The sequence below is a fragment of the Anser anser genome (genome assembly GCF_964211835.1).
Source record: "Anser anser genome assembly, chromosome: 7".
NCBI classification, from domain to species: domain Eukaryota; kingdom Metazoa; phylum Chordata; class Aves; order Anseriformes; family Anatidae; genus Anser; species Anser anser.
Window position 1 is genome coordinate 41,016,780 of NC_139727.1, and position 23,212 is coordinate 41,039,991.

A 23,212-nucleotide genomic window follows, 5' to 3' on the forward strand; every position below is an offset into this window, starting at 1 on the left:
CTGTCTGGTTGGTCCTTCTGCTTCTTCCTTCTTTTTTTTTTTTTCTTTTTTTTTTTTTTCCCTTCCCTGTCCTCTAAATGCTCCCCCGGACTGATTGATGAATCATTTCTCATCTGATGCCGCCGTTCAGAGGACACAGATGGAAAATATAATCTTATGCAGCAGGGATGGATTTATTTTTTTTAGCCTTTTGCAGCGTGAATCGTAAAAAATCCTTTTAAATCAGTCTGCTAGGAACAGCCTACAGGTTTTAAAATGAAGTGCGCTGCATACAAGGAATGGTACTGCCCTCAGGTAAAGCAGACAAGCAGTGTGTGTCATGATGGAGCGTGCCTGTAAGGTTAGTTCTATGTATGTTCATGCATCTATGTGTATCTGTTAAATATATATATGTTATATATGAAGCATCTACTACCTATGGGGTTTGAATAGTCCATTTTCAAATGTAATATTTTGCATCCTATGGCTTTGCCCTCCCCTTTCCCCTCCCTCCCCCCTTAATACCTAGTTTCTGTTTGCTGTGGTTAATAAACATAGCTCTGATTTGTAGCAGCTTTGCCTTAGGATGCTAGCAAACCCATCGAGGATAATGTCTCTGCATTTCCTTGGTTAAGTTGGCTGTACCTTCCTGCTACAGTTATTTATCAGGATCTTTGTAGTCTCCATCATATGTGATTGAGTCGAAATGCCAGGGCCTGTAATTGTAGGTAAACCTCCTCTGCAGCTCCGAATGTTGGTATTTCAGGGTAGTACAAGTTATGATGAATTGCTGTAAGAAAGTAATCTGGTTTGCACGTTCACTAAATAATTCATTTGGATATATACTATTTTCTGAACTGTATATAATGCATATACTGCATATCTTGAGAACTGCTTCCTATTCAGCTCTGTTTAACCTGTTAAGTTAAAAAATGAAGCACTTTTTTTTTCCCACCTGCTTGCTCCCTTAATGGTTTAAAACATCATTTATCTCACCAAGATTTTTTTTCTTTTCAAGTAACGCGGTCATGCCTCTGCTAAAACTGCTTAAAATGCAGGCAGAAATTTTAGAACAAATACACTGAAGTCAGATGGACTTTTGCCCGTCATTTCTCACACCATGATACTTTCAGAGAAGCGTGCACTACAAAATAATAATTTGCTGGCAGGAGCCATTCCCTGCTTTCAGTCTAGGCTCTCAGCCCTCAGCTGACGTGCAGCATTTTTAACCAACTGCCGATTCTGCACTTCTCTCTTCTCTGTAGATGTAAGTGCACAGTAGGTAAACATTTAAAGGATGCTCAGAAATTGAATGTTTGGTATAGGAGCTTTCTTAATATTGTACTTTTGCAGTGGACTTTGTGTTTATTTTGTGTTTGCTCTTGTCAGCTTTCTGACTGGTAATGGCTTGTTCTTCACCTGGAAACATCAGACTGGTGGAAAGTTTAGCTTCTGCAGCGCTGGATTAGGAGGCAAATTAAACTGGTATAGGGGTACGAGTGCCTTGACTAGAGGAAGGTGCATTTGTCACGGGGGCCCTGGTAAAAAATATAGCACCCCATTTAAGGTGACTGTCGAGAATGTGCCTAAGGCCTATGGATTACCTTGAAAAACATTAGTCTTGGTTATATTTGTGGAACTGTGTGCCTATAAAGCCTTTCCTTCTGATATGCCCTGCAAGTGATGGTTGTCAACACCTCCTACTTTGTGAGGCTTCAAACAGTTTCCAACTGTGCTGTCAATTTATACGGAGAATAAAACTCTGCTTCACTTTTCTTCCAAATGCATCTCTGAAATATTACTTTTTATTGCAGATGACTCAAATTCAAAACCCTGTCAGGAAATGAATGCTGGCAAGTGAAGGCCTCTAAATAATGATCATTTTTATAACACTTTCCTGTCTTCTAAGCTTCTTACCTTCCCTGGTGCAGCTCTTCATGTATAATCAGCATTAGAGGTTCAGCTGAAAGGGAACACTAAAACAAAAGTGGGTCCTAAAACTTTACATAAATCACTTGGCTGGGATCTAGGATTTGAGCACAGCGATTTCACCCGGCTGCTCTGGCTGTGAGACTCTGACAGGACTGGGCAGCCTTGAGACAGACAATAGCATTTCTGTTTACATAGGTTATGGTAAACACAGCTGAATATCAGCCAATACTTCAGACTTTGAAATTAAATCATTCTTTTAATCCTGTCTTTGTTTCTCCACAACCAGCCGATAGCATTGATCTTCATGCTAAGGAAAAAGGGGAGCTCACTTGTCCCTAGAGCAGCAAGCGCTGGCTGTTATTGGTGGTAAAACACTACGCAAATTCCATCAGGGGTCTCAACTGGGAAGATAATTCCCTGGTTTTCCTTTGTCTCTTACAGTCAAGTCCTCTGTAGTCAAATAGACCCAAACCCCACAAGATCTCAGGAATTTAATACAGTTCTGTAGAAATTATTCTCAGGAAGAACGACATCCTTGTCGCGTTTTAACAGACTCGTCAGTTCTGTACAAATCTGTGACTCCTCGTGTCCAGGAGCACGTGATTAGGGATCTGTCGGCCCGCGGTGACCCTGGACGCAGAGGCAGGACCCCCCTCCAGCCGCGGGCTGCCCCCCTCCTGCGGCGCGCCCCCCCGGGCGCTGGGCCGCGGGGCAGTGTGGGCGAGACGCCGCTCAGGAAGGCCTGAGGAAATGTCTGCAGGACACAGCTCGTCTCCTGAAGCACACGTGCGAGCTGCGGGCATGGCGTGTTGGCTTCTCTAGGCCAAAGGGACATGTTGTGATGCTTTTTTGAGCTCTTCTGCCCGTGCTGCGGTCATCTGACCTTGACAAGGTCATGTGTAAATGGGGTTTTATTCTTCTTTGCGCTCAGGTGATGAGCAGGAGTCAGTCGTAGGTGCAGAACACATATTTTCTATCCTTTTAACCACAATTTCCTGGCTCCTGTTTTCTCCTTTCGTCGGCCCCAGGCTCAGCTGCCACTTCAGAGCGTGGCCAAGGCTGGGGGGCAGAGCGACGCCCCCGCAGCCCCCAAGCTTCCCGGGCTGAGCTCTGGGCGTCCCCACGCTACCCGAAGCTGGCATCAGGGCCACGCAGCTGTGAGCCAGGCCATGCTGCATGTGGCAGGGCGCTGGTCGTGCTGCAGCTCACAGCCAGAGCTGACTGTCCTGGCAGGAGCCTGGCGTTAGCTGCAGAGCAACTGTCGGCTGTGCAAGGCTGCAGCGGCGCGAGCGCTGCTCGGACCAGCCGTCGTCTGTGGCAGTCCTGGCTCCTCTATTTCAAATCACTGGTACAGCTGTACTTGATTCAACAGGGGCTTATGATATCAAAAAGGCTTCTCCTCTTTTTGCTGACTGCTCAGTTTTGTCTTGCGTGTCCCTTAGGTTCGTGATAGGTGTGTCCCCTGGCGTGTACTGCAGGCAACGGACAGCATTAGGGAACTCCAGAGGGCACCTACTGTGTTTTACTGGGATGTAAATCTGAAACAAATTCTGCATTAATGGTGCTTAATTAAAAAGAAACTGCACACAGAAGGCCTGATTCTGATGCCACTGAGTCAATGTCAGAAATCCAACTGACTGCCAGAGACTCGGGATGTACCCAGAGGGAGAACTGTGCAAAGCATCTAAGCTGTCTGAAGATGTAAGATTTGCACTTTTAATAGGACTCTGTCACTAAAATACCCATGGCTTTACTTAAAATCTTTTGTTAGATTTCACATTTTAAGTAATTTTACATTAAAACTATTGTTTGATTCATTTCATACCGGATTCATTGTCTAATTCCCTCCATAACAAATGAATTCTAGCCATGGTTTATGATAAGGGTGTGTCCAGTTAGGATGAGGACAGCGCTTTTAAGGCAAACTTCTTGATGATACCCACTTGCACTTCGTTTTACATCGTGTATGGTATCAGCATCCACAGTCTGGATCCTCTTTGGGTAAAACTAAATCAGAAGGTGTTCTCCAACCCATAACTGCTGCTCACAGCAGGATAACACTACAGTTTGAAGTTCCACCAGAACTTGGATAGCATGAGTGCCGGGTCTTCAGCACCAGCTCTTTTCCTTCACCACTCAGCACACATTGCACTGCCTGCGGTACAGACAGAGCCAAGGCTGTCTGCAAGTAGCATCAACCGCCACTTGGTCAGTAACTTCTCAGAAGGACGACAGCTCGAGTTATACCTCAGAAAAGTGACATATTAGTTTGTGGGATTACATCTGGTATTGTGCTTGAGCATCTCTAATGAGGACTGGGCGAGGTGATGAGCAGCGGCATCTTTCCAGTTCACGATAATGAACTGCAGATAGCGTGGAAGGCTTTCCTATAATCCTTCTAATGTGAAGGGGACCCCAAAGTACATCCGATGTTTGGGTAGGACATTTGCAGTCAGAGAATCTCTGCATTTATTTTCTTATTGCGGCTAGAGTTGAAGTCAGCCCCTATAGGAACAGAAAGTTTGAACGTGTAATGGAGGCTGCAAACCTGATGTAAATATATATGTACAAAAATGCTTTGTCTGAAGGACTCAGAGTCCCAGGCTGTGCGATGCATGACTGAGATCTCTGCTCATAGGGAGCACAGGTACCCACAGCGCAGGGCTCCACGTCCCCGTTGGCTGGTTGCTGAAGAAAGGCTGGCAGTCTCAGGGAGGGAAGAGATGCTGTATTTTAGTTTTGTTGTTAACACTAACCTTACAGCTTGCAAACTGTACTTGTAACTAATTAGTTATACCTCTCCTTAATGCACATTAGTGTTTTTTCCTATATGTAAGAATACTGATATTTAAAGGTCATGTGTCCACTTCCATCTAATCCTGAGCAAAAGACACAGGTTTCCAGACTTCTCAGATATTAATGACAGATAGCAGAGAAACCAATGTAAATGTAATTAATATGCAAATAGGAATTTCCATCCCAATCAAAGAGGCGGCAATGTTCACCGCAACATATGGCTGCAACACCATAGAACCGACTGATGGAGTCGAAGTCATTAATGTTGTCTTAAATACCATGTGGAGAACATTCAAAATTGCGCTGTTTTGAACATCACTGAGCAACTTTACAACAGTGTGATTATTTTATTATTTTTTTTCCCCTTTGGAAGGGCTTTTTAAGATGCTAAATGGGAAAAAAAAATATTTTTTTCCTTCTTTAGTGTATGTACCTCTGGAAGTTTATGGTACCGCGTCAGAATAACTGAACATTTTCCAAATGGGCTTGTGCCACTTAGGCAGGGCAAAGTGAATTTCACAAAATCAGATCATGAGGTAATTTCATAAGAAGCAGATTCATGATTATACGGGGAACTGTAAATGTAATATTTCCTCCATTAGAAATGATTGATTTCAATAAGTCACATAGGCTGCAGCTTTAGGGAGCATGACAGATACGTGCCATGCTGCAGACTCCTGCAGCCGTAGCGCGGGGGCCTGCAGGTTTGTGCGAGGCGCTGCCGAAAGGGCGCCAACGGCCTCGGGCGCCATTTCCCGGGGTGGGCGCTGCCACTCCGAGCCCCCCGGGGCTGTACAACGTTAGTTCGGTGTAACCCTGCGCTTCATTCCGTTTGCTTTTCATCATATTGGCGTTGCAGGAGATATAAAACCGATCCCACAAAGGCACAAAAGCGGGCAGCCCCCATGCCCAAGCAGAGGCTGGAGCTGCCCGAGCCCCGCGCCAGCCTGGTAGACGTCTCCCGGCCTGTGCCCTGCCGCAGCCTGGCGCAGAGCCCCTCCTGGGCTTCTGGCTGGCACGCGGAGTGCCTGCGTGGGGCACTCAGGGTACGACTTCATGGCACGGCAAAGCCCTGCCGTGGAGGAGCGGTTTGGGTTCGCTTTGGTCATGGTCAGGCACGGGCACTGCTCATCCAGTGGTGGTCGTGCTCACGTTTTCCCATGTCTGATGCTGCGGTGACTTGCATGGCACTCTGCCTCGCACCGTGCAGGTGGCCCCACAGACAGAGGGCCCAACCTCAAAGAGATGGGGAAAGGCACCAAAAAAAAAAAAAAAAAAAGGGAATTGTCTTTCCTAACGAGGCCTACGTCAGGGCACGTAACAGAAGTGTGGATCCCAGCGGCACATTTCACCAGCGGCACACGGCACCCGTTATGCAGTGGGGCTGTGCTGTTGTTTTGCAGGAGCAACTTGAAACTATTGAGAACAGAAAATGTGAAGTAACATTTTCCTTAAGGAAAAAAAAGACAAAAGGATCTGAGTTCTAGAAATGAGGAAAATTATGTAACACGTGATATATTCAGTTTTGTTTTCTCTGATTTAAAGGCAATAATTTGTAACCGTGTACATGTCACATTAAATAATGAAGTCATAAATTACTGCTAATCCTGCAATTTATGAACATTAACACAAGTGAAATATTTTAAAATTAAGACATCTTTCAGTACTTCACAGCAATTAATTAAGCAATCCTTTTGTCCCATTCTGTCATAGAAAATAAAGCTTGAATATTAATGGCTTACATGTTTTTATATATGAGCCTACATAAACCAGAGCACTAAATTGACCCATTTTTTATTTTTATGGCTTAAAGATGTCTTCTCTAGCATTTCTTCTAAAAATGGAACAGTCGCTTCCATAACGTTTGCTTTTTATAGATACAGGGTTCATTCTTGCATGTGACATTTTCTTACTCTATCTGAAAACAAATTTCAGCAAAGGAATTTCATGAGAATCTTGAAAGCATACTAGAAATCCAGTATAACCACGAAAGCACAGATTTTTTTTTGCCTCTAAGGCAAAGTTTCAGATTTTCACTGACACAGGAAAAAAATCCCTAAAAGTAGCTGATAGAGTTATGGTGTACAATGAGGTGGACAGTAATTTTTAGTCACGGCCTTTGTCACTTTGGAGAATTGCAGGGATGTGCATGCCATGATGTGATACCTGAATTATGAACTGGTTCAAAGACAGGAGTTGACAAGTACTGAGTGTTTGGTCCATAGCAGTAAATACCCATTGTGATTTATGGAGTTTTTGTTGGCAAAATAAAATGTTTAATCACAATGCATCATTTCATTATTTTCTAATACCATGACTCCTTCTTGCATGCTATGTAAGGCCAAATTATCCCAACTATTTCTTGGGAAATGCTTTTTATGCTGGATGGGAAATTTGCTTCCATCTCGTTTGCATCCAAAGCAAAGTCAGAGTAAGCTACAGGCAATGGATGCTTGCATTGAGTTAGTAGAAAATGCAAAGGGTCCTAAAGAAAAAAGAAAAAACTACTACCTTTATCCGCTGTAATAATAAGTAAATAGAAAATATACCAATCTGCCAGAGATTAAAAAGAGTGAATATTGACAATGACTGCTTGCAGCTGCTAAGACCTTTCTCTCCCCAGTCAACGCAGTTTGGGGATTTGCAGTGTTGTGAACGGTTCCGTAAGGAGCTAAGGCACCGCTGCGCCACGAGCTGCTTCCAAGCACACAAGCGCGCTGTTTCTCCACCCGTCGCTGCGGGAGGCGCCGTGGGCTGGGGCCGTGGCAGTGAGCTGCTGGCACGTCCTGCGGCATGGCAGCGACGGGCAGGGCCCCGACTGCGGTGGGCAGGCGGCTGCAGCCCCGGACCAAAGGCACTCCCGTGGCCTGGTGGTCCTGTTGCTCACGGAAGGGTTCGTTATATGTTTTGATGCTGTCACCTGTGGGTGTCTTTGTGTTTTCCTGTATTTTACACAAGGCTGGTGCAGTTTGGGTTTGCCTGTGGTCAATTGCATCGGTCCTGCCCGTTTGGACAGTTTGTAAGGACAAGACCATTGCTGCCAAAGTTCTGCACTCTGCTGGCTCCCAGGCTTGCAGTGGAAATCTCATGGTGCCTAAGTGCCCTTAGGATACGTCTGAGCTCAGCAGGAGCGAAAGGCTGGCTGCTCACAGGTGCTCCTTGTCGGGCTGTCGGCTGGCCCAGCAGGCTGGGAGCCCTGAGCTGCTTCTTGGCACAGCCTGGCTGGGCTGGCCCAGGGAGCTCTTAAATGGAGGCAGCTTTACAGCTCTCTTAGCTGTCTTTGTGTCGTTTTGTTTGTTTGATTGTTTGTTTTTTTGGGGGGTTGGCCCCTTGCTAAGATACCTGTGGGTAGTTTAACAGTGGCTTACAGTCCTGGCCTGATTAGATGTGGTAATTGTTTATTAAGCAAAAATGTAGTGGGGAAGCAAAGAGCCCAGCAAGTGGGAAGTACTGCACGTGTGAAGGATGGGAAGGAGAGGAGCGCTGGGGACATGCTGGAGCCGTCCTGCAAGGCGTGTGTGTGGGTAAGGGCGTCCCAACGAGTGCCTGGTGCGGGCAGCTGGTGCTGGGCTCGTGCCCTCCTGGGGCAGAGCCAGTGCTGCTGGCAGCTCGGGAGAGCTGAGACTCCGTGGTCTGGCTGGGAAGTCTGGACTTTGCTGGGGAGGAGGAAACCACAGGAGCTAATCTTTTCTGTTTCCACTCCACTGCCACAGTCTATAGCACTAGAGAGAGGTGTGTACGGAAGGAAATGATGCGGGCTTTAGGACAGTGGCCTTGTAGTGCGGCTTGGTTTTGCTGTGCAGTGTCTCTAGCAGCCTCCTAGGAGGAGCATCACGAGTGGGGGCGAAATGATCTTCGTGGCCCACGGTGCACTCCCTTTTCTAGATCAGGACTGATGCCAGCTGGGCGTTTTCTGTTTGTGCAGAGTTCGTGGGGAAGAAAAAGATGCAAACAGTTCCTTTCACCAGCTGAAGCTGGAAGGCCGAGATGCTCAGCAGGAGCAGCTTTGCAGCAGCACTGAGTGCTGATGGAAAATCTGAAATGGCTTCCAACAAGCAAAGCGTTTGTTCACTGGCGTCGGCCTGTTTATTTTTACTGTCAAGGAGTAGGCATCTGTAACAGAACAAAATTAGTTGTCCTTCTGACCACGGTAACTCTGCTTTCCATCCCTCTGGTCTGGTGCTGTCAGAACTGTTTGGGTGTGTTTTACTGTGAGGGCAGTAACAGGTATGTGAGGGGAAAAAATGTTGCTGATTAACTTGGGGGGGGGTGAATAAACATGAACTAAAGAAAAATAGGTGCTTCTGCTAAAAATATTACTGTCACTTAAAAATAAGTCACTCAGCAGCTGCATTTGACACTGCAGACATGAATATTTTTCCTTCTGCTTATATTTCTATGTCAATCAACAAAGAGTGACATCAAGTAGTATCAGTCAGCTCGAGAGTAGATGTACCTCCTGGGAAGGGATGTCGACATAGAGATAGAGGTACATGCAGATCTGCAAATCATGAGTGAAAGATAAGGAGGAAGAAATGCAAGGATTTCTTAAAACAACAGATGTATCTCTGGAACAGTTTGATGGCATGACTGTATGCCAGCTCCAAATGAAACCAGATAATTCAGCTGCTAATAAAAACTGCCCTGAAAATTGTGAGGCACATTGCTCCTGCCTCCAGCCAGCCCTTGGGCGTGATGCCTCATCTTTTCACTTACTTTAGCACTCTTTTTTTTCTCTTTATCACTTACTTACATATTGCTGTCTATAAGAACATATTTGGTAACTCTGGGCTGTAATTTATGAGCGTTGGAAATATTTTCTGTTCTGGTTTTCTTCATTTCAGCTGTGGTGTGGCAGCCCCTGTGCCTGCACTCAGCTCTGGGCACACCAAGTAGGGCTCAGACCGACCCGCTCCGGAGCTGAGGCGTTTTTGGAGCACTCTGTAGTGACCCGAGACCCCTGCCTGCTCCGGGCGGTTGGCTTTAGTTGCGTTTGGTGCCACAGCCTGGCCTCCCTGACCGTGCCAAAGCTGCCTGGCAGCGGCTCGGTGATGGCCTCAGCTCCTCTCTCACCTCTTGTAGCTGGCAACCAGTGGCATTGAGCACCGCGCCCACCTGCGGGGTAATTAAAGAATTAATTCTGAACAAAGCCACTGGGTATTTGAAAATGTAGGCTGGGACCCACTGCTAGGCACTGAGATGTAGAGGTAGACCCAACTGCCCGGGGTACCGGGGGAGATCTTGCCCCTTGACCTTCTTGTGAACATGGTTTTAATGCTTGGAGAATGTGCTAAGGAGTTTGGTGCTGGGTATGGCTTGTACGTTTCGGATTGCTATGGCTAGTTTAAGTAATGCCATGCTGAAAAACTATTCTGTTTATCTAGGTATGCACTCACGTGAGCTTTATGCAGAGTTTAGGTAAAGAGTATAAGCTCTAGGAAAAGGGAAGTCAAATTGTATGAAAGACAAACTTGTTTTCGTACAAAGATTTTTTTTGCCCACTATGTTCTGCGCTATAGGCCTGAAATGTTCTGTCTCGTTAACAGCAATAATTACTATTTTGCACAAAGGACCTAGATATATGCTTGTCTGATATAAATCTATTCCTTACAAGGAGGAAAACAGATGGCAAATAGGCAACAGACCACTTCCCCACATGAGCACTTAGGGAACAGTAGGTGATAACGTGCAAAAGCCTGGATGCTATTTTAAAAAAAGGCAACTTTGGTTTATCAGTGACTTTTCATTAAACTTAGCTTTGGTTCACCAGGTCAGGGTTGTGAATATGAACATAATTTCATGGGTGCTTAATTCATATTAATGTGACTCATCTATTTCAAGTAACAAAAGTGCAAGCTTGGGTCTCTGAAGCTTTTTCAGGGTTCCAAGCTCCAGTTTGACTCATTTTGAGGCATTAATTCAAGTTATGTCCAGCTAAAAATCAATTATTTACTACAGCAAAATCTTGGGCATCAGTCACTCAGGTGGGATTAGTAGCAATTACTTGTTACAAACATTTAATTATTTTATTTCTGTTGTTTGTTTGTTTTTTTTCATATAGAAGTTCAAATCAGCTTTCTTCCACAACTCAAAAAAGTTCTAGGCCATTATTTTTGGAAAATGTCTTGTGGAGTAAATCTTAAGAGCCTTACGTTAGACTGCTTTTCAGAAGTATGTGACTGTCTTCATGGTAACTCATTCACGAGGAGAGGACTGGAAAGGAGCACGTAGAGTCAAAGCTGTTCGAAAATACCACGTTTGGCAGGCTTGCAGTGCCTCTTCGCAGGTTTAATGTGGATTCTGAAATCTTTGTGATGTTGAACTCTGGGACATAGTGGTTTTGTTGTTGTTTAGTTTGGTTTTTATTTTCAGCCACGTCTACTTAAAGACAAAACATGGAAATTTGTCTTCAGCATTTGCTGCTAAGTCATCAGAGAAGATAAAGGCCAAAGAGGAACAAAATTTACAGGTCCCTTTGTCAATAGCAGGGAAGAAAATTCCCGCTTCCTGGTTCGGTGCGAAGCTTTCCTCTCCCTTCTTGCCTCAACTTGCTGGAGCTGACCAGGGCAGGGCAGGGAGAGGTCTACTCCTTGTCCTGCCCAGTTTTTAGGTAATATTTTGTTTTGTTATACTTTATTTTTTAAAGTGCAAATTGCACGTAAACTGTTCAGAGCTTTGTGGGCTTGGTCCTGCCCTTGAGGTTGTCGCTGGCAGGAGGAGGATGGTGGTGGTCACCGGCAGCATCGGTGGGTCCGGCTGGGCTGGGGGTGTGCTGGAGGCAGGCTGGGTCTTGCCCAGCTTCCTCTGAGGTTCTCTTCCTCCCTAAAGAGAGCCTACATTAACAGAAAAGGGGGGAAAAATGGCTTCGTTCATATGCTGAACTGAAACATCTCAAATGGGTTTTTCCTTTTTCTTCTTTCTCCCTTTAAGTTCCACCCAAACAGAACAAAAACTTATCGCTTGACATTCCTTCTGGAGGAAAATATTTAAAAACAGGCCTTTTAAACTCTTATTTTTAATTAAATGTAAGCAACTCTAACACACATTTTAGTTTCATTTTTTACATCATAATTGCAGTTTTATTTTAATATTTTGACTAAAATGATTGAGAAATAAACCCAGCGTAAAAATTCTTCCCTCTGCGAATTTCATCACTGTAACCCTGTGCTTCAGGCATTGCCTTTTGCGTACAGTCTTTGAGCTCTCCATGTAAATACAATTCACCAGGTAGTCTACAGCAAAGTTTCTGCCCTTAAGGTGTGTTTGCCAAATGAGTGTGGGAGGGCAGGGGTGCAGCCACGGCCCACTGTGCCTCAGGGGAGGCTCCCCAGGCCGTGGAGGAAAGCTATCTCTGTTCAAATGCAGCCAGCCAGGGCGACGATCCCCGCGGGTGGCCTGGGCACACCTTGCCCAGCCCCGCGAGCCGCCGGCTGGGACTTGCTGCCCGTTACGTGCCTGGAGAGCGGGCGGCGTGGGCAGCCGCGGGCAGCCGCTGCTCCTCGGCACAGGGGCCGTGGCCTGGGGAGCTCGTGGGGAGCCAGGAACAGCAATTCCCCCTGGATTCGAGGCACAGATGCTTGTGCCCTCAGAGGCCCTGGGTAAAACCTGTTTTCTTTATCCTTTGATACGTACACGTGCAAAAAAATTGTCAAGCAGTGTGGGTCAAACCAAAATTAGTTTTCTCGGTTTTGTTTTTTCTCTTTAATGTGTGCTATGAAGAGAAGCAGGCAGGGAAGAGAAGGGTGAGACGAGGCAGAGACAAACTTTGATCAAAGGAAATGTCTGTTTAGCTCACACCGAGATCTTTTATTTGCACCTGGAGGATGTAACAAAAACAAGGCAGTGGTAGTCAGGAGGCAGACTATGCACAGAACCAAGGAGGAAGAAACAGAGGTGTCACAGCCCTTCCTCAGCCCTCTCCACCTGCACAATGGGGCGTTGCTGTAGGTAGCACATCCTTATGGTGGCCCTGGGGGCCCTCTGCCTGCCGGGGGTGTGCGGGGGGGGGGGTGCGCAGGGAGCTCGGGCGCTCCCCAGGGGGCTGCAGCTCTTGCTATTTTAAATTGTGGTTTTGTGGCCCTTCAGGCAAATATTGACTTTTCTTTTTTAATTCACCTTGCAGTCTACCACATGCCATGAAAATTTTCTTTCTGTTTTCTTACCAATTCACCCATTTAATCCATTCTAAAACTCTGTGAGTGAATATTTGAAGCTCTCAGTGATAAACACCCACCCAGCTGTAGCTGATCTTTAATGTTTTAATTGTTTGAACGTATTTATGGCTGCAGAGGGACATGAGAGCTGTGCAGCCGTCCTTTCTGCACCTCTGGGCTGCGGCTGGGGTCCTGCTGTCTCAGCAGCCTGACGGTCAGGGGGTTTGTAACCGGGGCTGTCCTAGATCCATCCGGATCTGCAGGCTGTGGCCATGACTCAGTTGTACTAGCAGTGAAAGAAACACAAAAAATCTGTGTAAATAGCATCAGCATTCTTGCTTTAATTAAAAATTGAAGTGAAAGCCTACTTAATTGAAGTATATACAAAGCTAAAATGCTGCAGACTTGACACAGGCTGAACTCTCAGGCAGCTCTTGGTTCGGCGCTTCTGGAAGGAAGCTTTCAGCTTTCATTCTCCATTGTAATGGGCCAGCTATCCATGGGCACGGTTGCACCTATTGCACTCCAAGGGCCGGGTTCTCAGGAAGGGCAGTGGCAGGGCTGGGGCTGCGCTCTCCCCACGCTGAGCATCCGCTGTGAAAGCCAGCAGCGCCTCACAGCCTGCCACGCACCGCAGCCCTGCTTTTTCTCTTGCACTCGGTATGGGCAATTATTACCAAATGGACTTTATGGTGGCACTGGCAAAATCTTTCCCGTCTTTGTTTTAAGATGAGGTTGAAAACAAACGAACAACCGAGTCGGTGAGTCAGTTCTCTGTTACCTGGTCTGTCGGGGAGGGGGGTACCTCGGGTAAGGACAACAAGCCCCGGGGCTGATGCAGGGGGGTGCCGGGTCAGGGGGGTGCCGGGTCAGGGGGGTGCCGGGTCAGGGGGTGCCGCTCTGCGGGCGGGCAGGCGGCGGGTGCGGGGCTCAGCCCGGCCGCGCTCCTGCAGGCTGCGGGGACCCGGCTGCTGTCGGCTCCGAGGCGGAGCGGCGGGGCTCGGTTGCTAGCGCCGTGATGCTGCCTCTCCTCAGGCACGCCGCAGGCAGGGGGTGACGGTTTCTCCTCCTCGCCCGGCCTGCTTCCCACGCGGGCTGGCGCTCGGTTCGCCCCAGCTGCTTCCCGCTGCCCGACGGCGGGCGGCCGGGCAGGGCTGGGCGCGGACAGCCCGGCGGGGACCCCGAGCGCCCTGCGGAGCGGCGGCACGGGGCGCGGCGCAGCTCCTCCCCGCGGCCCTCGGCGAGCTCCGGGCCGCGGCTGCTGAGTCACGGCCCCGGCGGCCGGGCGGCGCCGCCGCACCCAGCGCAGGTGAGGGGGGCCCGGGGGGCGGCCGGGGGCGGCTCCGGGGGGCCGGGGGGGTCGGGCCGGCCCCGGCAGCCCCCGTCGGGATGGAGCCGGGGGGGCCGGGGGGTGCCGGGGGGGCTGGGGGATGCCGGGGGGGCTGGGGGACGCCGGGCGCGCCGCCCAGGTGCGCCCCGCAGGCAGCGGGGAACGAGCCCGGGGCCCCTCCCGCTGCCCCGGTCCCCGCTGCCGTCCCCGCTGCCCGAGGTCTCTGCAGCTGCAGCCTGGTGCTTTTGCAGCCCTCGCACTTGTTTATCTGCTGGAGCTGCAGCAGCCTTATTTATTCGTGCTGTTACACGGCGTTGCTGTGGTCCAGCTGCACAGCCGGAGGCTGTTCGCTTCCCGAAGCTTGTCCATCTTCCCTCCTGCGGCCACGGAGCTGGGAGCGAAATGGAGGGAACCAGCGGGTGTGGGAAGCAGGGAGCTGGCCTTTCGGAAAGCTCGCCGGCTTTCCTTACCAAGAGAAGCTGCAGGTGGTACCTACAAGTGGGAGCGTTCTGGTCACCGTTAAAATGCAACATCTGGCTTTTGAAAACAACGCTGTCCTGGTGAACTACTGCTAAGATGTAAACTGTTTAGGTGGAAAAATAATCTCCGGCTATAATTTCAGATATAAGCATGGAAATTGAACTGGCAGTTGCTCGTAAATTGCAGGTTTGCATTTTGCAAACAAAAACATTTCAAAAGCAAACATTAAACATCAGATGCCATGAATACATATATGTTTTCCATGGACTTTTAAAAAAAGCTATTAAAAAGTTCACAAAAATCTCAGCAATATCATCAGGGGCTGTGAATTTGGTGCTGCACTGATCAGCTCAGCTCGGTCTCCACAGAGGCCTTCCCCTCCCATCCCTCTTTTCTCCTTCCTCTCATCACCAAGCCCTGGGGCTCTTCCTCTTCCTCTCCTCGCCTTGGCAGGGCTGGCCCCACACCTTGGCTCCCATCTCACCATGGCACCTGTACAAACAGCTTTTATGCAAAGCGACAGGAAAGAAGAAATTATGTGATTTCAATACAGAAATGAAAAAAAGGAAACCAGAAGGGCAGGGGAAATAATCTCATTAAGTTGAAGGACCAAGAAACTTTGTTGTCTCTGCCCTAATGCCTGGCCTTGTCCTGCCTGATGCGCTTTGGACAAGGAAGGTCCAAAACTAAACCAGAAGCACTTTGCTGCTGTGCGGGGTGCAGGCCAGGCGGTCATTTTGTACTGGGAATCACAAACGTTTCTGCAAATTCTTTGAGGACAAAGTTTGCTGCTAACGTGAACTTCCTAGCCTTTTGGTTTTGTTTTTTAAGCAGCAGATCAGTTTTAGCTATTTTTCCTCCAAAAGCAAAGGAAAAATGGTGTGCAGAGACTGGCTGATGCCCAGACAGTTGGGACTTTGCAAGACTGCAGCAGCTGTGAAGGGCGTCTTGGGAAGGGAGCATGAACCTTGTAGCAGACAGGTCCCCAGGGCCTGCCAACGCCTGGGCACACACTAATTTTAGAGCAAGCACTCTGAAATGCCACGCCGAGTGCTGATGTTTGTTTGCATCTGACTTGGACTCCGAGATGATGCCGGTGCTTATTAACAGCCGGGAGAGCCGCCCATCCTCCCCGGCTGCAGCCGGGGCTCTGCTGCCTTGCCGTGACATGGGAAGACGAAGCGTGGTGTGCTTCCTGTTGGGCGATTTAATTGGATGCGAGTTTAAAAACAAATGTGGAGACACGTTAGTTCTGTGGTGCTCAGCTGAGCTGGGATTTAGGTGAGGCATCACCCGAAATGAGGACAATCTCTGTCCTTCTCGTGATGCCGTGCTTAGCTGTGGGGCTGGACGGCCCTTTTTATGGCTGTTAGGGAGCGGGGTGTCGCCCTGCACGGGGCTGCAGGCTGCGTGAGCTCGGCTCAGGGGGCTGGCTCAGCCCTCCCTGCACCCCCGAGCTGCTCGGTGCGTGGCCAGGGCTCTGACAGGGGCTGCGGAAAGCAGGGCCAGGAGCCAAACGGTAATCCTGACTGAGACAGCAAGTGAGGATGCTGGTGGAGCCTGCTGAGCCTTGGCTTGCAGTTATTTTCTGATGTGCTCTGGGTTATGTGGGGAGAACGCTTTAGAGAAGTGAAGCAACGTGCAGATCGAGCTGTGTGTCCAGGGCTGTGTACCAACGGTATCTCACTACGAGCAGTGATGCTGGGCCTCACAAACTGCATGTGGCTGAAAATGAAGTCAAACTGCGGCGATTTTTACTCTAAGCCTCTTAAAAACAACAACAAAAGAAAGCAAAAACCAACCGCAACAACAAACGCCATGCACTACAAAGGCTGTATAATTTTAATGATTTTTCTTTTATTCCTTTTAGTATCCATTCCTAGAGCACGTAAAAGCTGAAAGAGGGAGGGGCAGCGAGGCTCCCAGTGCTGTGCCCTGGCGGGCTGATGGAGGTGCTGTGTGAGCAGCCCGAAATAGCTCTCCTCCATGTTCTGCTTTCCCGTTTTCAGCAGGTCGCCTTGGAGAGTTTGTGCTGCTGGATGTTTTCTTACCGGGGAGCAGAAGCTCCGTTGCCAGCCACGTGCTAGCCCAGGGAATGCTCAATTTCTTCATTTGTAAGGGATTTATGTATGTATATCTAAAGCAAGGGTTTCAGAGCAACTATTTATTTCATTTTTTTTCCCTCTTGGCAATACGTGGGAGGCATTTGCAGCAAAACCTGTTGCTCTGATGCTTTTGTTACTCGACCTGCTCCCATGGAGGCTACGTAGCGTCGCTGTACCTTTCCTAGGCGCTGTGACAGGTCCTGCTGGCGCTGGATGCCGTCAGCTCTGCCGCTGTCACCCTGCGGCCGGTGGCTCATGCAGGGCAGGGTGAGGGCTCTGCTCAGAGCAGCAGCATTTGTCTCTCGGGGTGGGTTTGGCTTGTGGTGGTTTGATGGCAGGAGCAGCAGGATGCCAGAGGAGTGCTGCCAGTGTCTGCAGTGCGCTGTGCAAAAGGGAAGATTTGTCTGTCTGCTGTGAAATCGTGTAACTACCTCCTGCCAATGCCCCTTAATAACGTCGGGTGGCTTCTCATGCTTGCATTATTGTGAAAAAGTAAATGAAAATTCTTTTCACTTTCATGATATCAGTCATTTATAGCTGCCTATTTAATGTCTCTTCAAAAAATCACAGGCCTTGATTCTCTTGTTACCTGGCTGTACCTTTTACGTTTCTTTTAGATGAATATTACTGTAATCACGAGTACCTACCACTTATCCTTCTGCAGCATTATAATGCTTTTCATCTTGTTTCCTGCCTCGTGCTATTAAAATCTAATATCTTATTTACCTAGCTGCATGTACAACAGATGTCCTCAATGATGACTTGATCTTTCCTCCTAAACCTCTGTCTGCAGGATGTGTCAAAATGTATTTTTAAATATGGATTGTCTTGTACTTTCCCACATTGAATTTCATGTTGCTTAGTTACTTAATTTCCTAGTCTGTGGTTATTGTTTTAGTTTTCTCTTCCCTTTTCTTGCTTTATATTCCTCTCTCATCTTGATTGACCTAAATAATCCTCTGTTATCAGCAGATTTTGATATCCCACCCTTTACTCTTTTTACAGGTCGCCAGCAGAATATCAAACACTGCCAGCCCTGGCTCTGGTCCTTGGAGCCCTCAGCTGGGAATCTCTCCGTCTCAGCGGTTGTTCCTCCTTTGTTTCAATCCCCCACCCATGCCTAGACTTTGTTATACATCATCTTACTAAACCTTCTTAAGCAGTTAATTGCGTAAGCATCCAACCCTAAAGTATACATTGTGAAACTGAGGCTCAGGTTTACGTTCTGGCATCCTTTACACATTTACATGCAGGGTTTCTCTGAGGTCGTGTCTGCTAGCCCAGATTCAGCGCAGCCCGTGAAACCCTTCCGCCTGCTGGGAGCAGCTCTCTGCAGGTAGTCACAGTGTGTCTGCCTGGACGTGGACTCCTCTGGAGCTTGTGGGCTTGATGACAAGTGTTTGCCCAGTTCTTACCTATATTTTGTCAAAACTTTACCAGGCTCAGGCTGCAGCTGTACGGAGAGCATGGCTGTTGCTGTGCGTTACACTGCCCAGGTGCCCAGGAGAGGCACGGCTCCATCCTCCACCACTGCAGACCCGGCCGCTGCGGTGGCAGCAGTGGGCAGGAGGGCAGAGCCCTGCGGTTCCTTGTGCCCGCAGGCAGAGAGCGGAGCCGCCGCTCCCAGCACAGGCTGCTCCCGCTGTGAGGAGCAGGGATCGGGCAGAAAGTCAGAAGCCAGATGGACACATCCTCTTAGCTAGAGATCGGTGCGGTGCAAGCCATGTGAGAAGCGACTTTCTCTGAAGGAGTAAGCGCAGAAGGCTCTAAGGCTGGAAAATCCTGGATTTAAATGCTAGATTACCCAGGTGCAACGCTAAGCAAACAGCTAGGAGAGAGCTCTTCCCTAGCCGTGTCCTCTCTGTAAATGGAGGTGTTTGGGACAGTGTTCTCCCAGTTCTTCTATATAGCGTATTTCACAAAGAAAAGCAAAGCTATCGCTATTTCCATTCTGGACAAGCCCTTGGGAGGGAGAGGTCTGCATGTGAGTAGGTTCTCCCAAGGTAAGACCTCAGCAGGCCTTGCTGCCAGAAGATGCCACTCGGGACAGAGTGACTTAGTCCTTGGTGCTTTAAGGGCCAAAAGAGCAAGTGTGGTATTGCAGATTTCCTCTGTAGTGTGGTTTTTTTGTCGCTTGGCACTGTGTGGGCTAAGGAAGGCTGAGGAACTTCTGCTGGATGTCCTCCGGATCTGTGCTCCTAGCAGGAGGGCGAGGCGAGGCTTTGCGGGGTGAAGGGATGCAGTAGGTGAACTCGGGCAGTGCTCAGGGGAATCCTGACAGCCTTTAAACAAGGATGACAGGGCTTGCGGGTGTTTTACTGGAGCCACTGTGAGTGCAGTGGATAGCCCCGCACAATGACGCTGGGCACTTGGTGCCTCGGCTGCTGCCAGGCTCCCGTCCGTCACCTCTCAGCTCCTGTCCTCTGGAGGGCCAGGAGACTTCAGAAACTAGAAACATCAATTTTCTTTTTGGTGCTGTTTTCTCTCTATTTTTATTTGCATGGATTATACCGCATATCTGAAATATCAAGTGGACAGTTCCTGTGCTCGAGCAGCATCCAGAGTTCAAGCATTGATGACAAATTAACGGAGCTCCAAGACTACGAAGGGTGTTTGGGACCTGATTCCACTTGTGGATAGACCACAAGGTTTTGGCTCATTAATGTTTTATTTTGAAGCCATACTTGGCTTAGCTGAGAGATGAAGTCTTTCTCATCATTTGTGGTGGTATCGGGTACTTTAAGCTGTCTGCTTTCAGCACTGGTTTCTAAATGCAAATACTGAGAACCTGAGAGCAGACACTTTTGTTTGAAGGGAGCTAGATAAAGCAGGTGCTTTTTGTTGAAATAACCCGATTAAGGGATGCACGGCAAATTTTACTCTGTATTTTAGAATGGCAGGACTTAGCTGTACAAGAACAACAAATGTTCTTGTTATACTCAGTTATGTTAGCAGCCTATGCAGAAGTGTGCTGATTGACATCAACACATCCCGAGTTCTATGGACATCTTCAGTTTCTAGCGGGGTTTATATTTCATTTCATTTTTGCCTTTGCATATTGGTCCCTGGATGTCTTTTGATGGCAGTTGGAGCCATGTGTGTTACCTGGTGCCATCAGAGATTTAATTCTCTGCGTGCGTTGTCCTTCTTGGTCCAAGTCACAGGAGGCTGTGAAACGTGGTATAATTTCTATTGACTTTCTCATTGCACACACACGTGTACTTTTTTGGATGAACCACCTTCTGAGATGCTCATTCCAATTATTTTTACATTTGTTGCTGATTACATTTAGTGCAGCATTAGAAGGTTCAATCTACATGATCCCTGTTAGGAACTCTGTATCTTCAGCATGACAATGTACGTGAACTGAATGTGATTTTCCGTGGAAGTTAGCCTCTCTTCTGGCTGTTAGTCTTGGTTACAGAAATAAATAAGAGGTTACAGAGCTCCAGTGCTGAAAATAAGGTTTCCCTAAAGGACTGGATTCTTGACTTCATTTTAGATGGGTCTGGTTCTGCCATACTGAAAGGAAGTCTTAAACCCACTTACTGCTCTGTTGCACAAAACTGCAGAGAAATGGATATCTGCCTGCCAAGCAAATTGACTGGGAAGATTGATGGAGCATCTCAAATCAAATCAGCTTAAAAAAAAAAAAAGAGTAAAAATCAGATTATAGCTTTAAAATTCTCAGCCATGTATATCTGGTTAATGCATAGCCACCTATGAGCAGAAATCACCTTGACAAGGTCAGCAGCAGTGAAAAAACACTGCATCTGCATATCCTTAGCACGAAGTACCTCTGACGTGCCTCTGGCCCGGGAAGGCTTTGCTCCACAGCACACGGGGCATGTCCTGCTCCTCGGCGTGGCCTTCCCTGCGTGCTCTGAGCATTTCCCTCCTAGTCACCGCTTTGTGTTTCTGTTCAGAGACATGAGCTCTGTTACTGCAAGGTTCAGTAGTCTTTCTGTTCCAGTATCTGGGAGGGTATTTTGCCTTTGGGATTTTATTCAGACATCTTCCAGGGCCTGGACTGAGTCAGGTTTGTTTGGTTGGTTTGTTTCATTTTGTTGTTTATTTTAAATCTTATTAATATTTTAAATTTGATTCAAAAGATTAAAATGTTTTTCTTATAATTGGAAATACGTACTTAGCCAGACAAAATAGGGGTATTCCAAGTACCGAGTACCTCAGTACTTAGCACGGATTAGAGGATGTGTTGGCCGTATAACACGCGTGTCAGTGGGGTTCTTTTCTACTGACCCGAGCGCCTGGGGCTCAGCCGTGACTTACAGGAGCACGTCTGAGTTCCGACCCCAAGCTGATAGATTATTTGCCAAAAAGTGGTTGGTCTAAATGGGCCCTTTGCGTACCAGGAGCAAATGGTAATTTAAGAAGCGGTGCTTTCCGTTAAAGCGTTCAGCTAGCTCTGCTGTCTGCATCCTCCTCTGCTAATTCCCCATCTTTTCACCCGCCCTTCCCCAGGCTGTGCCGGTGCGCGGGCTGGCGCTGCCGTGGGAGATGCTGTGCCGCTGCACCAGGACCAGGCGGAGGCTCTCAGGAAAAGAGCTGGGGCCTCCAGGGAGCTGGCTCCGCTGACCTGTCGCGTTCCTGGCTCTGAGGGTGAGCACCAGCTCCGCATCCAAAGCCTCGCTGCCTCACTCATCCCCAGAACCCATCTCATGCTGGCGGCACGCTGGGCTTGGCAGCCCATGGACGGGGCTGTGCTTGCTGAACTGGTGCTCGTGAGAAGTGCCTTTCAGGCCGTGACTTCCCACTACTTTAATGATGGGATCCTTTTAGTGAATGGCAAGTTTCCTACTGACTTGAGTGGAACTTGGCTCAAGTGCCTAATTGACAGCCTGGTGAAATAAATGGAAAATGCATGATTTCAGAGGGCTGTGAGGGAGGCCACAAGGGGTTACGGCTGTTCCCGACTGCACTGTTTCTGTCTGGCATCTTCACCCCTTGCATAAATGCAGCCTTTCTAGATATGTAACGGAGCTGCTCTGTGGAGTTGTCCGACAATATATATCTATATAAATATTAAATCCTTTTCTAAAAGGGATTTTAGAATTCAGATTCTCCTAACAGGCTATTCTATGATATTAAATTGTGCAGTATCAGGAATTGGGTATTTTGACACTATCTGTGAGAAGTCATCGATCACTTCATTAATAGGTGAATCATGAAACCTGTGAAAGCATATGAATTAATTAGTTATGCAGATGTTTATTTCATACAGTGATCCCCGAAGATACTAGTGGTAAATTCAGTAGCTATTCTCATGTACTTAAAAAAAAAAAAAAAAAGAAAGAAAAAAGTTTCTGTTATTTTCTGTTATTCACTTAAATCTGTCCCCATCTATTTTATATTTCAATGCTTCTTAGTTACAGTTCATTTTGCTTCACATGTGAGACCTTTTAGGTTTCTGTTACAAGCTTGTTGCATCACACACGAACAAAATACATAGAATTGAGACCTTAGTCTGGACATTACATTTCCAGCAGCTTCAGTGCTCATTTCACAGCAAGGTGTGGTAAGCTAAATACTGCAATCCTTATCTCCTCAACAGGATTTACAAACAAGTAAAGGTTTGGTGCCTAGGAGTGTTTTCAGAGCGACGCGCGTTGTTCCTGTGGCTCTACAGGCAGTGAACGTGCCTGCTGTAGCTTCCACGGGGCAGTGGGAAGCAAGTTCTACAGGGTGATGTGCTGCAGCTGAACTCGGTGCTACTCAGGCTCAGAACTGCTATTCTGAATGTGCAAAGCCTGGCTTTTTAACTAAAACTCATAGTAGTAACACCTTTGTTTTGTCTCTTGTATCCGTGTATAACTTCTTTTGTGCGACTCTCTCTTCCCTTGGAGAAGACGCAGTCTTACACTGCTCTCCCGTCTCCCAGTGTGTTTTAAGCGATGGTACAAAGACACGGAGGAAACCCAACAATTAGAAAGCACTGCTCTCACCGAACCGTCCAGAGCTCTCATGTATCAAACTGCTGGCTTCCTTCAGGAGGGAAAGTAAAACTGAGTTAATAACCCCAGAGCACATAAATAAAAGCTGGTTCTGGAAATGATTCCCTTTCCTATGCTATTATGTTATAATGTGATAGAAATCTGTGTACTTAAAATAACCGCAGCTAATTGGGTAACAATATTTATAAATGACTCTGTTGTGTTCATTACGATTTTGCCAGTCCAGTTCCTATACTGAATATTTGTTTAATGCTCCCCACTTCAAATACTGAGAAGCCCCATTGTGTGATACTGAGAACCAAATGTTAGGTCATGGTAATGTGCTGTTTGAACAGCTTTTCTTTTCTGCGCTCATTTGTCATCTCTAAATTGGACATCACTCTCTGTTTCACCTTCTCTAACAAAGTTCTTGCCAGAAGCCAGAAGAGCAGCACGTTGCCTCTTCAGTTACTTTAATACAGACCT

At 47.6% G+C, this 23,212-nt stretch overlaps 1 protein-coding gene across 8 annotated transcripts in view; it reads left to right on the top strand.

Annotated features, from left to right (window-relative positions):
- Positions 1-23,212, top strand: part of JAKMIP3 (Janus kinase and microtubule interacting protein 3) — a 93,791-nt gene that overhangs the window by 5,264 nt on the left and 65,315 nt on the right. For 3 of the 8 annotated variants that reach the window (XM_083843498.1, XM_083843499.1, XM_083843501.1), the window contains exon 1: positions 11-340. The exons of 2 other annotated variants lie outside the window; for them this stretch is intronic. The gene's annotated coding sequence lies outside the window, so the exon portion shown is untranslated. Of the gene's footprint in view, positions 1-9; positions 341-6,736; positions 8,232-23,212 lie in introns of those variants that run through there. 3 more of the 8 variants (XM_083843495.1, XM_083843502.1, XM_083843497.1) reach the window with 3 other exon arrangements.